We start from the raw sequence: 19,886 nt of genomic DNA on the forward strand, positions 1-19,886 counted from the left end.
CCTGTGCTGGAACACGCCCCTCAGTGAGCGCACACCTCTTCGTAAGCAGCCACGGGTCCGATGGGCGGGAAGCAGAGGGGCTTGCGAACGCGGACTGGGCAGAGTGCTTGATGACTTCCTAGCGACGCGCGGGAGGGGAGGGGAGAGACAAAAAGGGGAGGGGGAGTGGAGCGGCGTGGAGGTTGGGGGGCGGGTTGGAGCCTGGCCGTGTTTAACCCTTTAGTAACACGAATGAAGAGAAAAAAAAAAAAAAAAAAGCCAGAGGCGAAGTTGAGGGTCTTTGCAATTCCCCAACCACTTAGCCATGAGCTGCTGCTCAGAACAGCTTCCATCCTGTGTCTGCTCTCTCCCTCAGCAGCAGGTGAGCTTAGCCTCGGACCAACCTCTTGCCCCCCATCTCCAAGCCTCGATGGGCAAGTAATACTTTTTATCTAAGCCTGGAAAAGAAATTAAGCGGCATGGTGTGTGTGTGTGTGTGTGTGTGTGTGTGTGGTGGCGGGGGTGGGGGTGTTCAGCCTCCTTTGAAGTACAATTTGCCCCCCTTCGGTTTTTGCGTTTCTGAGCTTTGCCAGATCCAAGCGGTTTGCTGTTGGGTACAGAGTTTGAGGTGATTCAGGAAAGGAGTGTGATGAGGGAGGCTGGAGCCCCGGCGTTCCGAAGCCTACAGCCTCCCCGAGAGCAAGGCGAGAGTGCCCCGGCAGCAGCAGCTGTGCTAGCGCTCGGGAGCTGAGGCTACTCTGGTCTCCGCAGCTATCTGGGCATCTGTCTGACTCGCCTATGCCACAGGAGCCTGCCTTGTGCTTTTAGCTGGATTTCCCAGCCACCGGCAGGAGTTGTTTTTTTTTTCCCCCCCAAACTTGTTAACGCGCGCGCGCACGCGCGCGTGTGTGCGTGTGCGTGTGTGTGTGTGTGTGTGTCTTGGGCTGGGGAAATTCACTGCAACACCCACACCTTTTTCACCTCCTGAAGCAGTCTGACATTAGAGATGGGAAATTCTGTTGCGAAGAGAACGGCTGATGCCTAGCGCAGCACCTTTCCCACCACATCGGGAGACTTTAGAAGCTCTTTCTGTTATAGTCACCTACACATGCATACAAACCATCATCTTAGTCAGACCTAGACTTGAGACGCCAATATCTTGCCAATTGTAATTAAAATTTGAGAAGACTACCCGTTAAGCCACAGCTGGGTGGGGGGATCGGACGGGGGAGAAACACCTGTAAGCCTGATTTGAAATATGAGAATTGAGTTTATCTCCCATACACATAATGCTGCAGTTGTGGGTAGCAGCCCTCTTTCTGCAGCCCCTTCTCTAGCCATCTACTCCCAGACCATATCCTCCACCATTCCCTCTTCTTTTGCCAATGGATTCTGACCTAGCCAGAATTTTCTGGAATCTGCAGCATCTTTCTGTTACCTACACTATGTTTCAGCAATAAATAATACCACAAGAGCACAGTCTCACCTAACTCCCTCCAAAAACCAGAATCTCTGGTGAGGTCTGCATTTCCCAGATCCTTGCTGCAGCATCACAGCCTAAGCCTACCTTTGCAGAGATATGTTACACTGCTTGGCAGCTACTAAGCTAGTGCAGGGACGGTCCTTAAACTCTGGGGATGGGAAGACCAGGAGAGGTGAGCCCTATCCATTCCCTCATATGGTAGTCCTCCTTCCAGTAAGTTCACCTTAGGGGCCCACTCTCTTCACCCTCTTTGGGCTTGTTCTCCTTTCCCCTATCCCACACCTCAAGTAGCCAAGCTGCCTTTAATCTTAAGAGTTCAGGACTGAAATATACAGGTGCCAGAGCTCATTATCGGATCTGGCTCATAAAAGTGCCAGAACTGACCAACCAGTAAGCCCAGGATTGGAGATCACTTCTCTGGCTCTCACACCTTAATGAAATCCCTGTCCTTAGAAGGAGCAGATATCCCACATTTAAATTTTGCTTTTTACTAAACCTGACATGTAGCTAGATGGGCTGAAGGCTGAGCAGTCACAGAGTAAGATGGCCTGTTTGGTTACAGATGGCCTCTTGGGGTTTGGCATAGACAGTGTATTGTCAAGCGGGATACCATCAGGGGATAACTTGGAGTTACTGTTTTATATATGTTTATTGAAACTCTTGTCTATAATTCTACACTGAATTATAATGAGGCCAACATTTATGAGGTAGACTCTTGCTACAAGGTCATTTTGAGGTTGAATGCTAAAATAGTTGTTTGTACATGGCTTTTGCTCCATTAGGGTAGGTTACTGGAGATATGCTGCCTGAACTACATTATGATTAGTTTTGAAGGTTTTAGAAAATTATTTTTCAGCACATCATTAGCTATCTTATTGCTTCATATCATAGTAAGGGTTTTTGTGTGTGGGGAGGGGGCAGGGGAGTTCCTTAGCCCAGTATTGAATACCATGCTTTACATTGGAGGTAGGGTAGAGGGATGGCCAAAATGGTTTATTGGTACCTGGTTTGGGGAGGCACCTTTGCTGTAACTAAGCTACACCTTCCTCTTTCCCATAACCTGATGGTTTCTTAATAAAGTTTTGTTTAGATGCTTCTGTATTTTCCTCACAACCTAACCCAGGGCTTGAGGTCATAGTCAGGATTCAGGAAATGTCTGTTAAGTGGATGATTCATTGTAGGTTACTGGTTAGGATGTATTTTTCTGCATTGTTTTTTAGCAGTATTTGATATTTCAAATGATTAATGATCTCCTAAGAGGCTCTCTTTTAATTAAACAATACTGATTTTTAAAAAGGCCAAGAGGTACATAAGAATTTATTTAACCAGACATTTATGGAATGATGACCATATCCACAAAGGCTTGGATGAACATGGTTCTGGACGTCCCAGGGCAGAAATGGTCCTTAGCCTGGGACTTTGGGCATGTTATATAAGTTACCTGATTGGACTGGATGAAGGATCGATCAGTACAGTAGACTCATATCTTTTGAATATGCGATGCACTACCTCACCCAACTGCCAGCATTTACTCTGATTCTACCCAAAATAAAGTTTATCCAAGCCAGCATGGAGCTCCTTCAGTTTCAGCCATGCTCAGAGTTCTGGAGAGGCAAAGGAGAGAAAAGCTGAGAAATGTGACAAAATTAAAGCTCTTCTCCCTTCTTGTTTTCATTTCATTTTCATTATTGAATGAGAGAGTGGCACTGTACTGCTAGAGTGGAGACATTTCCCTCCTTGATCAGTAGCTTTAAATTCCCTAAGTCCTCCCTTTTAGAGCAATTTGGGAAGAAATCAGTGTCTCTCCCGAGTCTTAGCAGCTGCCAACCTCTCCTACTGTACTACCTCGGGATGTGCCAAGCCAAAATAGCAACCTTTATAATAATCTACTAAATAAAATGAGATGGGATGAAGAACAGACAGCATTTATGGAGAATGTAGAGGATTCAGACAATTAATTTAGCTGGGATTAAAATGCAAACTTGTTAACCTTTACTCACTGTAGTCTCCTAGGATTAATTGATATAGGATTGGAGAGTTAAAAAGTTAATACCTTGCATTTGTATAATGCCTTTTGATTTCTAAAGTAGTTTCACATACATTATCTCACTTCAGCCTCACAACAAATGTGTGAGGCAAGCAAATTTGGACTTCCATCACATACCCCTGCCCTTTACCCTTTAACAGATGAGAAAACACAAGTCCAGTGAGATTAAGTGCCATGTCTTAGGTCACAGAGATAATTAGTGGTGAAACAGACATTTAGAACTTGTGTCACTCAATTCCCAGCTGAGGGAGACCAGAGCACAATACTGAGGGCTGTGAGCTGGGTGCTGTGAGACAGGGTTTATGTAAATCCTCTCCATAGTAGAGTGGGAAGGCTGCCTTAATGCCTGTTTCTTTCTTGGGCCTGTCAAAGAAGTGGAGACTCTTCCATTTTTACCTTGATGTTTCTCAGCTCTCACTCTTTCTGGATAGCAGTTAATGATCTGTAACCAAGCTCACTATAGAAGGTCCCTGTTTAGAGGAACATTTGTGAATATGTATGTATATAATAATTCAACCAGGGTATACTCATTTTATTGGTTCTGTTTTTATGTTTTCTTGAAGTGAAGCACTCCACAGTTAAGACATATTTACTGCCAGTCTGTGGTGTATACAGCCCTATTAGGTGTCCTGGGGAAGGAGAAAGGGCAGAAATATTAGACATCATCCTTCCCACAACAATTATTCGAGCTTGGTGGTCAAGATAAGCCAAATACAGGCGAAAAGCAATCCGAACACAGACACCAGTTTATGATCATGACACCATACTTTGTACCTTTCTGGGGGGCTGGGGGTGGGTGGGGACTAAGTGTGACAGAGCGGAAAGGAAATTGCAAGGGGAGTCAGGAAATCTGGCTTCATATTAAGGTTCTACCACTAAACTCTCAACATGACCTTATACAGATCATTTAATATCTTTGGGACTTAAGTTTTCTCCTATGAAAAATGGAGGTAGGAATAAAGTTGAACTTGATCATCTAGCTCTAAAGTCTGTTTTAGCACAAAATATCAGGAATCCTGTGAGTGAATCACGGACAGCTTTTTGTAAGGGGACAGATCTTGAAATGGGTCTTGAATGATGCAATTAACATAGATTAGCAAAGAGGAAGTGGAAAGGCATTGCAGACAAGGAGAGAAGCAAAGATAGAAACCTGGTGGCGAGAATGAGCCAGGCTGGTTGAGATAGAGGGACCATACCAATGACTGATGAGAGATGAGATTAGAGTGAAGCGGTGTTTGGTTTTCTGTTCTTGTGATAGTTTGCTGAGAATGATGGTTTCCAACTGCAGCCATGTCCCTACAAAGGACACAAATTCATCCTTTTTTATGGCTGCATAGTATTCCATGGTGTATATGTGCCACATTTTCTTAATCCAGTCTGTCACTGATGGACATTTGGGTTGATTCCAAGTCCGCATGTTCTCACTCATAGGTGGGAACTGAACAATGAGATCACTTGGACTCGGGAAGGGGAACATCACACACTGGGGCCTATCATGGGGAGGGGGGAGGGGGGAGGGATTGCATTGGGAGTTATACCTGATGTAAATGACGAGTTGATGGGTGCTGACAAGTTGATGGGTGCAGCACGCCAACATGGCACAAGTATACATATGTAACAAACCTGCACGTTATCCACATGTACCCTAGAACTTAAAGTATAATAAAAAATAAATAAATAAAAATAAAAAAAAAAATAAAGAACACAGGCTCTGGATTTAAAATGACCTGGATTCAAATCCTACACAATTTGCTAGCTCTGTGACCTTGAACAAATTACTTATCTTCTCTCAGCCTCAATTTCTTATAACAGTTAGCTAACAGAGAAATTATGTAGAGTAACTAACATTGTGTTACATAACACACAGTCAAAACTGTAAACAATGAAGAGTAATGGTACAAATATCTAAACAAATCTGACACGTTTTTAGGTAAAAATATAAATTCTGAAAGTAAAAAAGCCTCATAATCTCATTAATTTAAAATATATGTGGGGCCAATAAACACATAAAAAGATGTTCCACATCATTTGTTATCAGGGAAATGCAAATCAAAACCACGAGATATTACCTCACATCTACTAGGATGGCTACAATCAAAGAAATAGATAATAACAGTGTTGATGAAGGTGTGGAGAAACTGAACGCCATACACTGCTGGTGAGAATGTGAAATGGAGCAGCTGCTTCAGAAAACAGTTTGGCATTTCCTCAAATGCTTAAACACAGAGTTACCATATAATCCACCAGTTCTACTCCTAGCTATATATGCATGAGAATTAAAAACAGTTATTCAAAAATTTGTATGCAAATGTTCATAAAAGCATTATTCATAATAGGCAAAGGTGGAAACAATCTAAACGTTCATCAACTGATGACTGGACACATAAAATGGGGTCTATCCATACAGTGAATATCATTAAGACATAAAAGGGAATAAAAAGTAGTGATACATAGAACATGATGAACCTTGAAGACATCATGCTAAGTGAAAGAAGTCAGTCACAAAGAACCACATATTGTGTAATTCAATTTATATGAAATGTTCAGAATAGGAAAATCTATAGAGACAGAAAGCACATTAGTGGTTGCTAGGGACAAAGTGAATGGAGATGGTATGGTGGTGACAGCTAAGGGATGTGGGGTTTCCTTTGAGGGTAACACAAATGTTCTAAAATTATTCTGATGAATGTACAACTCTGTGAATATACTAAAAGTCACTGAATTGTATACTTCAAATGGGTGAATCACAAGGTACATGAATTAAATTTCAGTAAAGGTGTTTTTAAAATAAATACATGTAATATATATTTGCATAATAAAAAATATAGTATAAAAAAAGAGATTAGAGTGAAGCAAGTGGTAGGGAGAAAGGGGGATGTAAAAGGTTTTCAACATCAGATTGAAGAGTTGGAAGATTTGGTTTTAAAGGTAATGGGAACAATGCAGGCTGTTTGAATATAGGTGTACGTGGTAAAACTAACCAGTGAGAAAAAAATTGTCCTTGACTGTGTATTTGGTTCTGGAAGCATCTACAAATCTATTTTGTTCCCCTTGAGCTGATATCCAATTAATTTGAGGTAATTTGTAAAATCATGATTCTTTCTTTATTTTTACTGCAACCTCTAGTTTTGGGTCTGCATTGCCAAGGCTGCTGGCCCAACTGGCTTAACCACCTGCCTATACATTTGGATTTAGTCCATAATGGGTCGTTTGGCTTCCATGGACTCAACATGCTAATAGGATTTCTAATTTAAAATTCTAACTGATGATGAATGACCAGGGGATGAGAGAAAGGTCTTTGTAGGCAGGCAGGAGTGGGATGGTTGTGGACCTGAAAGCAGATTCGAAGATTGAAAATAGTTTGAAGGAAGATAAGAAAAAAATGAATCTTTGCAGAATCTTTAACTCACTGTGGCTTAGATATGGGGGAAAGCTGATGAGAAACAGCCATCCAGTCTAACCTGCCAAGGATCTAAACTCAGCTTGTATTAATAAGAGAAAACAGATTGCTCTAATGGCATAGAGAAAAACGTGGTGGAAATTGGTGTGGCAGATCACAGGTGTGTGTGGGGGGAGCTGAGGGAAAGAATATAGAGCTGATAGTGTCCCTTAGGTGATGGTGTTTAGAAAGAGTGAAAAAGATTATTAGAACCCTCCTGGTGTGGTGTCAGTAATGGAGGCAGGCAGACATTTGTAATACTCATTCTCAATATTTGAATATGTGTATGTGTGTGTATCTTTATCCAAAAAGGAAAAAAGATGATGTTAGTAAGAATTGTCTCTGCACAAAATTACTTTGCTACCTCACCACCCTCTACAAATGCTTTATGACTGACTTTAGGAGGGAAAGTGATGGATATAGGAGGGAGGAACAGATAGAGAAAGGAATTTAGGAAAAAGAGGTGTTGATAGGCAGAACTGCTGTGATGAAAAAGGTTGGGGAAGAAGGTGGCTTTCTTTTCCTCCAAAGAACTGCCAGCAGCCTTTCTGGCTGCCCCTTTTTCTCTTTCTTGTAATTTCCCTTTACTGAGAGTTAGCTCAAAATGCAGAATTAATCAGTTCTGTCATAAGAAGGAATCTCAGGGGAGGGGCTTGACACAATTGAAGCGACTTACAAGGACAAGATATCACATAACTTGGTTGTCTTAGACGGAGATTAAAGCATTCAATAGTCATTTCCAGGACCTCCCTTCTATCATTCACCTTTTGGTTTTAAGTCCCCATGCTCTAGTTATGACCTTTGGGCACAGCCATTTCTGGAAGGGCCTATTCCCTTTAACTACACTTCATATGACAAAACTAGGCTCAGTTTTACCCTTTCTCTTTCTCAGCTTCACTGGTCTCTGCAATAACAAGGCCCTTTCCCAACTGGGCCTCAGAACTTTAACGTGACCCTGGGGCAAAACTGCAGCTTCCTGACCCCCAGGGTTTCTAGGGATTGCATCATTCAATCATCAATTCCACAAATAATTATTGAACATCTACTACATGCTTGGCACTCATTTGAATGCTGAGGAATCACCAAAAAACAAGACAGATATCATCCATGCTCAAACAGCATTTATTGGCTAAGGGATGGGGAAATACAAACATTAAACAGGCATACATACATGAAGACGTTGTTTCAGAAAATAAGTGCAATAAAGAAAACAAAACAGGATGATGTGATAGAAAGTGCCTGGAGGGCTACTTTGGTCAGTCAATTTATTTACTCATTTGCTTAATCCTATAGGACATCCAAAATAGTTTGGAATTACTTCACCAACGCTACTACCAACAACAAACCTACTAAATAAACTTCAAGATTTTTTTCCACCAACTTCTGATTTGAAAAATTTTCAATCCTACAGAAAAGTTGCAAGGATAATACAGTGATCACTTACATATTCTTTACCAATTGCTAACACTTTATCACATTTACTTAATATCTATAACTCCATCTATTTATCTGCATATCTATCTATTTTTGGCTGAGCCACTTGAACCTTTGTTGCAGACATCATGATATGTCACACTTAAGTATTCAGCATATACATTCAGCATGTATCTCATAAAGAGCAAGGACATTCTCCTTCACACACAATACGATGATCACACTTATGAAATTTAACAATGATACATTAATATTATCTAGAATACAATGCATATGTGAATTTCTCAAATTGTCCAAATAATGCTCTGTATAGCTTTTTTTTCTTTCTTTCTTTCTTTTTTTTTTTTGTAAATATGGGGTCAAATCATAGATTGCATTTAGTTCTGTCTCTTTAGTCTCCTTTAATCTAGATTAGTCCTAGCTTTCATTTGTCTTTCATGACATTGACACTTTTGAAGAGTACAGACCAGTTGACTTTAGACTGGATTTCAATTTCAATTTGGGTTTGCCTAATTGTTTGAGATTGGATTGTCATGGAAGGTTTCTGTGAAGAAGCAACTTTCAGTTGAGTCCTGTGAACACAAGGAGGCAGCTGTGAAAATATCTGGGGAAAGGAATTCCAGGCAGAGGGAATGGCAAGTATAAACTCCTGGAGATGGAGACAGGCTTGTGTTTGAGAGAGAAAAAGCAGACCAGAATGACTGGAGCCTAGAGATCAAGGGGGAGAGTCGTATGAAATGAAATAAGATAGGCGGGATTCAGATCATGATGTAGCATATAAGTCAAGGGAAATAGAATATTTTGTTCTAATTGCACTGGTAGGCCACTAAGGGTTTTATGTAATTTGGTGACATGATCTGATTTGAATTTGCTTTTAAAAATAGTTTTTACACCGCATGTTCTCACTCATAAGTGGGAGGTGAACAATGAGAACACATGGACACAGGGACGGTAACAACACACACTGGGTCCTGGGGTTAGGTGGGGGTAGGGAGAGCATCAGGATAAATAGCTAATGCATGCAGGGCTTAATACCTAGGTGATAGGTTGATCTGTGCAGCAAACCACCATGGCACACGTTTACCTATGTAACAAACCTGCACATCCTGCACATGTATCCTGGAACTTAAAATAAATACAATAAAGTTGAAAAGAAAAAAGAAAAAAATATAATAAAAAAATTTTAAAAAATAAAAATAGTTTTTATTTTCTAAAGAATTTTGCTTTGTATGCAGTTTAAAGAAACAAATAGGTACATGTCACAGCTGTCAGTCTGCCCCCCTCTCCCATTATCTACTCCCTAGAGGGAACTACTTGGAGCTCCTTTAGCTAAATAGCATGCTTGTAAAGCTAATTCATAATTTTTCAGATTAAAGCACTCTATGGAAGAGGAGAGTTTAGCTCATTATCATCATAAGCCCCCGTGCATGCACAAACACAGACTTCCCATTCCACCACTCTACCAGTACAGTTATGTCATAATTTTGACTAGCTCAATATTCAGTGTTTACATTATTTTGACTCTGGAAATGCTATTCACAGCTGAGTTACATAGCACACTAGGATTACTTTTCCTTTCTTGCACATCTGCTTGTTTTTAATGGAGCTGATAATTGTCTTGTTTATTCTCTTGCTTATTTTTCTACACACTTAACATTAGCTCATCCACAACCTGTTCCCCAGTTGACTAAATATTCTCCCATTATGTGAAGATGCATTGGCTCTTCTGTCAGTTTCATCTTCTGTGAGACATCTTTGAATTGCTCCAATCCGGCCCAATTGCTCTCTAGATCTGTAGAACGCTGTCATCCTGTGATATCCCTAATAATTTTGAAGATATTTCTTCATTGTTTTCTAGCTTCTAACTTTTGAGAAGCCTGAGGCCATTTGGAATCCTGATCTCTTGTAATTTTTCTTTTCTGGAAGCCACTGGGTTCTTTGTTTTGTCTTAGGGTGCAACATCACATTGATATCCCCTGGTGTGTGTCCATTTTCTTTCACTGTGTTGGGTATTCTGTGGACCCTTTCAATCTTAAAACTGTCTTTCAACTCTGGGAACTTTTCTTGAATTATTTATTTAATTTTGTTTTCTCCAGTTTTTCTGACCTTCTCCTTCCTGGAACAAATGTTATTCTTATGTTGGACTACCTGAATAATGTAATTTGCTTACATTTTTCTTATATTTTCTATCTTTCCATATGTTTGTCTGTTTGCTCTACTTCTGGGCTATTCCCTTAGCTTTATCTTTCATACCTTCTGCATTACTGCAATGCAATTCTGACACTAACAGAGTTAGCAGAGACTCTGTTGGTTAAGGGCACAGTCTCCAACGAACTGTTCTCACTTCAGATGCCAGCTACAAGTTCAGGGTTACCTACACTTCTGACCAACTGGCTACCAACTTGGGTATTCCAATGAGCACTCAGGTTTGATGATTCTCTAGAATAACTCACAGAACTCAGAAAAGTACCATGTTTATGATTAGTTTTATTACAAAAGATTCAAATCAGGACTAGCCAAATGAAGAGACCTAGAGGATGAGGTCTGGGAGTGCCCTAATTGTGGAGCTTCCACGTCCTTCCCTTGTGGAATCAGGATATGTCACTCCTGGCATATCAATATGTTTACTAACTAGGAAATTCACCTGAGCCTTGGTGTCCAGGGTTTTCACAGGAGTTTCATTATACAGGCATGACTGATTGAATCACTGACCATGTGATTGAATTCAGTCTCCAGCCCTCCTTCTTCCCTCCCCAGAGGTCATCTTCGGCTGATATCATCTGGCACAAAGCCTTAACTCTCTAGTACAGCCTCACCAACCCCCATCCTGAAACTACCCAAGAGCCCACCCTAAGCCACCTCATTAGCATAAATTCAGTCATGGGTCCAAAGGCCCATCATGAATAACAAAGACATTCTTATCACTCAAGAAATTTTAAGAGTTTAGAAGCTCTTTCCCAGGAAACTGAGACAAAGATCCTGCAACAAAGACCAGACAAATGTTTCGTTCTACAACATTTTCTAATAAGTTCAAAGCAGGATTTAAAAAAAATTCAACTTTTATTTTAGATTCAGGAGGTACATGTGCAAGTTTGTTACATGGGTATATTGTGTGATGCCAAGGCTTGGGGTACAAGTGATCCTGTCATCCAGGTAGTGAGCATAGTACCCAATAGTTTTTCAACCCTTGACTCCCTCCCTACCTCCTACTAAGTAGTCCCCACTATCTATTGTTGCCATCTTTATGTCCATGAGGACCCAGCATTTAGTTCCAACTTATAAGTGAGAACATGTGGTATTTGGTTTTCTGTTCCTGTGTTAATTTGCTTAGGATAATGGCCTCCAGCTAAAGCAGGAATTTTTCAGAGCAATTTTTTGCCCTCTGAGTATCATTTTAAATATAATCTTGCTCTTGTTTGATAGATACAATATCTTACCTCTTTGAGCACAATAATGGTTATTAATTTTCATTTCTGTTTCTTTTAAGTTTTTGGTTTATTGGTTGGTTTAGGTCTCTATCTTTGATATTGCAGGCTTTCCTCAGATAGTTTGTCATCCTTGGCTGTTTGCTCATATTTATGAGTAGGTTCCTAAAAAGCTAATTAAAAGGTCAGAGTATTTAGTGAGACTCGTGTGAGTATATCAGTTTTCTACTGTGGCATAACAAGTTGCCACAAATATAGTGGCTTAAAACAATACACATTAATAATCTCATGGTTTCTGTGCATTAGCAGTTCAGGTCTGGGGTAGCTGAGTTCTCTGTCAAGAGTCTTCCCAGATTGTAATCAAGGTGTTGGTGAGGATGTAAATTCATCTGGAGTTTTGACTGGGGAAGAATTTTCTTCCAAGTTTAATCAGGCTGTTGTTGGCAGAATTTATTTTCTAATGACCACATGACTGGGGCCTCAGCTTTTTGCTAAGTGTTGGCTGGAGGCTACTCTCAGGTCTTAGAGGCCATCCACAGCTCCTTAAAGAGACTGGCAGTTACTTGCCATATAGGCTTCTGCAACATAGCCTCCCATTTCATCAAGCCCAGAGAAAGAGACATTAGCTTCTGTCCGCTAAAGCAGAGCCTTTTATAATGTAGCTTAATTATGAGAGTGACATCCCATCACCTTTGCCATATTCTGTTAGGTTAGAAACAAGTCACAGTTCCCATTTCCATTCAAGAAGAGAGAAGTACACAAAGGCATGAGTACGAGGAGGTGGTATCCACTGGTGACTACTGTGGGTCTGTCTACCACAATGGGTTTCACTGCAAGGTGATCTGGCTGGGTCATTTCACTGGACAACCCTTTATATCAACATCTTTAGTTTTTTTTTTTTCTTTTTATTATTATTATTTTTTTCTGAGGTTGTTCACATTTCCAAAGAAGAATATTCAAGCCTGGAGGTTGTAAGCCTGACTGTCAGCATTCTAAGAACTAAGTGGGGCCAGGCACGGTGGCTCAGGCCTGTAATCCTAGCACTTTGGGAGGCAGAGGCAGGCAGATCATGGGGTCAGGAGTTCGAGACCACCCTGACCAACATAGTGAAACCCCGTCTCTACTAAATATACAAAAAATAAAAATAAAAATTAGCCAGACATGGTGGTGTGCACCTGTAATCCCAGCCACTCGAGAGGCTGAGGCAGGAGAATCATGTGAACCCAGGAGGTGGAGGTTTCAGTGAGCCGAGATGGCGCCATTGCACTCCAGCCCAGGTAACAGTGTAAGACAACACCTCAAAAAAAAAGAAAAAAGAAAAAAGGAAAAAAAAGCACTAAGTGGGATAAGAGGCTAAGAATCTCAAAAATCAATATGTAAACTTCTGAATGTCCTTGTTTTCCATATGGTACTTCTTCCTCAACTGTGCTTCCCCAGTCCAGAGACCCTCTGTTTTACTCTCTCTAGAGAATAAACCTCACATCTGATGGGAGTTGGGGCAGAGACAATCACACAGCTGTGAGGAGTTGTGGAGGAGATCTTAGGATCCAACTGGTTAATAAGAATTTCAACCAATACTCTTGATTTTAGGCTTACTTTCACCTCCACTTCCAGAAGTACTGGTCCTGCCAATTTTTGAGCCTTTTGGAGGTTCTTTGTTGTGAATTGTATTGGTTGTCAGTTTTCCCCAATGCCAGTTTTGGATTCATTTTCTGCAGGTCAGCTGTCAGTTACCCTTGTATATCTATTTTTCTAGCTTTAAATATTGCATTGTTATCTTCTCTCCCCAAATTACTGTCATTTTAATGAGGGTTGGCAGTGAAGTGGAGGTAAATACATGTGTTCAGATTGTCATGGTCAATGGGATGTCCTAATTTACATGTTAAAAAGATTATGGTGACCTTTTTTGTGAAGAAGACTATGAGGGAGGGATAACAGTGGAAGTTGGGAGAACAATTAGGTAGCTAGTTCTAAGAGATGTTTAAGGGAAGAAATGGATAGCACTTGGTAGTAGATTGAGAGTGGGGAGAAGAGAGAGAGAGGGAGGTGTCACCGATGACTCCTAAGCTTGTGTAGTAGGATGGATGGTGGATTTCACCCATTTCGTGATTCATTGTTTTCATGTCATTTTCCAGGGCTGCTATCAACACACTTGTCTCCTTCACTACTACAATTGATGTCACCACAAAACCAGCTCAGAGCAAATCTAACATTGCCAGGAACACAGTTACCATGATAAGAAAGCCCTAATGTAATGACCACCACCACCAACAACTACTACTACACCAGCTCCCAGTTACGAAGTGATCACTGTAAGCCTGGTTCCATATTAAGTACTTTCCATATACTATTTTAATTAACTTCCCCAATAGCCCCGTGAGGTAGATACCCATCTGTAGTTTATTACCATTGAATTCTCCAAGTGAATTCTTTCTGAATCAATCAAGTTCTGGGGAGTATAGTTTCACAAGAAAATATGACAGGGACTCTAGAAGTGGTGGGAGGGCTCATCACATAAGCTGTTGCCATTCCTACTCATTTGCTGTCTACTCCACACCCGTGGTAGGATGCATCCACTCTTTACTCATACCGCCTTGTCCCTCTGGTTAACCACCTCCTCCTATTCTTGTCTCAGAATTTTGCTTCTTTTGAAAATCCTCTCTTATAGTTTGTATTATTGCCCAAAGTGGCAAGAACGTCCCCTTTGCCTCAACTGTAGCATGGAACTACAGCCTTATTCTACTCCACAAGCTCTTCATAGGAGAAATGGAGGCTTGGAGTGGAGATGAGAACTTTGCCCAATCTTCAAACTTATGTGGAATTTCAGGAATAAAACACATAAGGATGGAAATGTCTTGAATTGTTCAAATGAACGTAGCCTAGAAGAGGACAAAAAAGGGGAACAGGAAGAAGTAATTTTAATGCAATTTGAGACTTTCCCCAAGTTTCTTGAGAAATGGAAGACTTAGGGGGACTGGGAACAGACGGTATAAATTACGTTAACTTATTATTAATTACTTGGGATTGTTACCCCTAGGAGAAATCCTGGAACGATGTCTTAGTCGGCTTGGGTTGCCATAACACAATACCATTAGACTGGGGAGCTTAAGCAACAGAAATTTATTTCTCACAGTTCTGGAGGTTGGAAGTCTGAGATCAGGGTGCCCCCATGGTTGGGCTCTAGGAAGGGCCCTCTTTCTGGCTTGCAGATAGCTGCCTTCTCACTGTGTCCTCACATGGTGGAGAGAGAGAAAGAGAACAAATTCTCTGGTGTCTCTTCTAATATGGACACTAATCCTATTGAATTAAGGCCCCACCCTTATGGGTTCATTTAACCTTAATTACCTCCTTATAAGCTCTATCTTCAAGTCACATTTGGGGTTAGGGCTTTAACATACAAATATGGGGGGACACAATTCAGTCTATAGCAGAGATTATGCTCTGCTTTGCCAAGTCCTCTAGTGTTAATCAATACAATTGAGAACATAGGACACTGACAACCAAGTCAATCAGCAAACCTAGGTGAGATTTGCCTAGGACCCTGTGTTTCTGTTGTAACATTAGCTCTGACACTTTCTGTAGAGCTGACACTCTTTGTCTCTAACCATTTATGTTCTGCTGAGTTCTGGCTGGATTTTTACTCTTCTGTAAATTTCTTTCTACTGTGTTATATTAAGCTTCATCAAGACATACTTCTATGATGATAAATGAGGTGGCTAGATTGACTGACTACGTACTAAAATATCATTGACTTTCCTTCCTTGAAAAATGTTCTTTTTGTATGTGTGACTAGTGAAGGGGGTGATGGTAATTCAGAGGATAGAGTTTGTAAAAGATATTTGACTTCTTTGGAGACAAGAGTGATGAGAGAAGATTTTGTAGTCTTGACGACATCACATGTGTGCTCTTTCTCCTCCATGGAAACAAAAATGTGTGAGTGAGACTGATGAGTCAGCTAATTCTCACTCCCCTCCTCCACTCCCACCTCCACCACTAGCCTAAGGACTAGTGTTTTTCTTCTTCAAGGCCAAGAATGAACATACTAAAGAATAGAAGGGGATATCACAGTGCCATAAGTAACTAAGTAACTTAGTTTCTCAGTTATTATAGTTCTGATTCCTGCTAGAGAGCCTTCTGTTATTGCTCTAAGTACCTTCAGAACAGTGCATTTAGCCACTCACTGTGAACCCAGATGTTTGAGTTTATTATTGTTTTTTCTAAGATATCTTGATATAGCAAGAGGTTTGAACTTTAAATATTCCATGGTTCTCAATGCATGAAAGTCTGTTTCTGCGGATTTTTTTTTTTTGAGGATATATTATATTGGGGTTAGTGTCTTTTTATGCAGCCAATCATATTCATTCTTTCACCAAGCATTTATTGAGCACTTATTGTGTGCCAGGCACTGTGGTACATACTGGAGATTTAAAGACATGCAAGATACAATTTCCTGCTTTTGATGCACTTATAGCTCCACATACAGATCTCTCTTCCAGAGACAGTCCCACATGAATCACCGAAATACAGAATAATAAGTATGATGATTAGATGCCTGGACAAAGTATGGCTTTTTTTTTTTTTCTTCTTTGGGGAACCAGGGAATGTTTGCAAAGGAGGTGACATTTGAGCTACGTTTCTAAGATGGAGAAGAAGGAAAAAGTTATTTTCAGGCATTAGGAAAAGCATATGAAAAGACGCAGAAATGTAAAGGGGTACAGAGTGTTCAAAGGTCTGCAGGAAGTTCATTTTGATTGAGGCAATGTCAGGTGATCTTGCTAAAAAGGAGAGTTAGAGTGATTGTGAAGAACCTCCTTATGCCATGCTAAAGTACTTGGATTTAGCATTGAACATTTTTAGGCAGAGGCATGGCATACTATTATTGGCAATGTATAAAGTTCACTCCAACAACTACATGGAGGACAGTTTGAAAGGAGGCAAGAATGAATGTACAGAGACAGATTAAAAAGCTGTCGCAAAAATCCCAGTGTGAGGACGATAAGGGTCCAAACAAAGGCAGTGACAGTGGAAACGATAAGGAGGGAATATGGTTAAGGGGCGATTCCAAAGAAGATAAAATAGGACTTTGTAGCCAATTGAACATAGTTATTGGAGAGAGGAAAATGTTTTGTATGACTCCCAGGTTTCTAATTTAGGTAACTTGATAGATGACAGTGCCATTAATAGAGATCAGTTGGAGACATCCAGGAGACAGTTGTATTTATGGGTCTGGAGTAGGGGAGAGATATGAAAGTCAGAGATAAAAATTTACATATCATCAATGGAGTAGTTGAAGGCATGGGAAAGGAGAAGATTTCCCTGGGCAAGTTTCCAGAATGATATGAAAAGGGCCTTATGAAAAGGGTCTCTGAAAATAGTAACCTTTAAGGGGTAGACACAGGAAGAGAATTTTATGAAGAAGGAGAATGAATAATCAGAGAGATAGGAGGAAAACCTGAGAAGAAGGAAGATATGGTCCACAGTGTCAGATACAGCATAGAGGTCAAGAAAGATGATGGCAGAAGCAGGGCCCACTTGATTTAGCACTCAGGGGTGTTAGTGATCTTAAAGAGGGCATATTCAGTAGAATGGTGCCAGGAGAGCTCAGCCCAAGTAGGCTGAGACACAAATGACACAAATGGGAGGGAAGGAATTGGAGACTGAGAGTACAGACTACTTTCTTTTTCTTTTTTTTTTTTTTTTTACTTTGACATATGGATTCATAAACATTCTAATAACAATGAACCTCATCCTGAGGGTCTCTTGTGCACTGAAGTATACAGCCAGGATGATCAGCAACAGATACTTTTTAGTTGTATCTAATATTAGTATTTATTTGTGTATATTGTGCTGTGGTTTATATACAATATGTATGAATAAGTATACATGTATGAGGGTATCTTTTGGTTCTGATAGGGTAATGAATCAATCACAGTTTTGGAGATCCCTTCTGGAGAGTAAGGTCTGCAGACCTACTGACCCCTTTGGTTCTGGAAAAGCTCCTAACTGCCTCAAAGCAGCCTCATTCCCAGTGCAGGGGAAATGTTATGTAGGGAATGCAACTCTCCTGGAAGCATTTTAATTTACCCATGCCGGGAACATTCCTCTCTCCATATGCCTTTACTGGGCATAAAGATTTGTGTGCAAATGGATCTGGTAAGCACTCCTGAGTCCATCAGGATTCCTCAAGGCAGTTACAAAGACTAAATTCTGAAATCCACAGAGGTGCCATCTTGCCATCTCAGGCAGTGACGGTCAACACTTTTTTCACTTTAACACACCTGAGGAGGCTTGACTCTCACTATCAGTAACAGTAATTTCTTGACAGTGAGCCAGGAGGTGAGATAATAAAGATGGACCACTTTTGTTAAACAGTCAGATACTGTCATCAGCGTTTTACATCAATTAAGTAAACTACTATGTCCCCAGGATACAGGTGTGGAAACTGGTTAAGAAGTGTGGTGGTGAAGCAAGAGAGAAAGTAAAAGAAACACATATGGAGAAGGCAGGTGTGGTTTGCCACTCAACTGAATTCTCATCTGAACTCTGTCCTCTTCTCTGAAGATGTAGACTGTGTACCTGGCCTTGTGTTGGAGCAACTAGGAATGGGTTAGGAGATGAAAATGGCAATGTTCCTAACTTTAAGATGCTTATGTACTGTTTGGCTAGATTTGTTATTTCTTAAGAAAGAAATATATGGAACAATAAAGAATAGGTGGTGTTTTTAAAGCTGGGTTGTAAAGCAGCTGCTTGGAACTTTGAGTTCATTTTACTTTGGGAACTTACTAAAGATATGTACCTTTTATAGGTGGATCCATAAATCCAATTTATCCATGATATAGCTGGAATGCTATACATTTATTAGGAAAATTAATATGAAATAATGTTGTTGTGGTACTAATAATTAAGCAAAATGAACTATCAAGTTGAACAAGAATGAGTTTTAAATGACAGTACTTGAAGAAAAGCTGATTTAATTATGAGTGGTGTAAAGTAGATGAAGAAATATACATGTGGAGATTCTGAATAGGACTTTTGGCACTTTCAAGGACTTTAGAGGATACTAAAGTTTTAGAGGATACAAAGTTTCTTTATCATGGTTAATTTTATTTTAAAGCGTATGACTCTTCGTTCTTTAATTTGATTGAATCAGCGCTGCTCTTATACTTGTCAACCATAATTACAGCTTTTGGTTGAATCATGAATGGAACAAAGAAGAAAACGTTAAGGCCACCATAGGTTCATGGCTACCTAGGAGTGGTCACCTTTTCATCTCTTAAACACTTGCCCCTTAATTTCTGTCCATCTTGTTTTCTCCGTATGAGTTAGGATAAGCAATCATAGCTGTCATAATAAACAATCTTAAAATCTGTGACTTAACACAATGAGGATACATTGCTTGCTCATATGACTGTCCAATGTGGTCAGAGAGGAGAGAGATTTTCTGGTCCTCATAGTCATTCTGAAATCAAGTTTCTCCCATCTTGTAATTTGGCCATCTTCCACATATGGCCTCTATGGTCGCTATAGAAGGGAAAGAAAGGGAGCAGAGGGATTTGTTGTAGATTTTAGTGCCCAGACCTAGAAGTAGAATGTGTCACTTTTATTCACATTCCATTGGCCAGAACTAGTCATATTGTCCACCTGTGACTTCTTGTGTGCCCAGGAGAAAAATAGAGTAGTTTGCTGAACATATAGCAATGTCTCTGCCACAATGCCCATCAATACAAAATGGCTAAATGAACTGTGTATGTCTTTTCTATGGAACATTATTCAGCACTTTCAAAAGAAAGAAACGTCTCTATGTGGACTGGTATGGAAAGATCTGCAGAATATTTTGATGATCAGAAAAAATAATTTGGGAATGATATGTTACAATATAGTAACACTGGAATTAAAAAAAAAACAAACAATGCCCTATGTAAAAGTACATATTCTGTATATGAATGAACATGTGTAGAAAAAGATTTAGAAGGATACCAAAATTTAAACTGTCAACAATGGTTATTTCTAGGGAGGAGAGGAGTGGATCTTGGTTGTTGATGATATGCAAAATGGACCTTATCTGTAACTTTCAAAATA

The 19,886-nt window shown here is 40.2% G+C and overlaps 1 protein-coding gene across 1 annotated transcript in view; it reads right to left on the reverse strand.

The window, feature by feature from the left end:
- DGKK (diacylglycerol kinase kappa) overlaps positions 1–19,886 on the reverse strand; it is a 194,286-nt gene that overhangs the window by 110,061 nt on the left and 64,339 nt on the right. The window lies entirely within an intron of this gene.

Source organism: Macaca mulatta, chromosome X, assembly GCF_049350105.2.
Source record: "Macaca mulatta isolate MMU2019108-1 chromosome X, T2T-MMU8v2.0, whole genome shotgun sequence".
Taxonomy (NCBI): Eukaryota; Metazoa; Chordata; class Mammalia; order Primates; family Cercopithecidae; genus Macaca; species Macaca mulatta.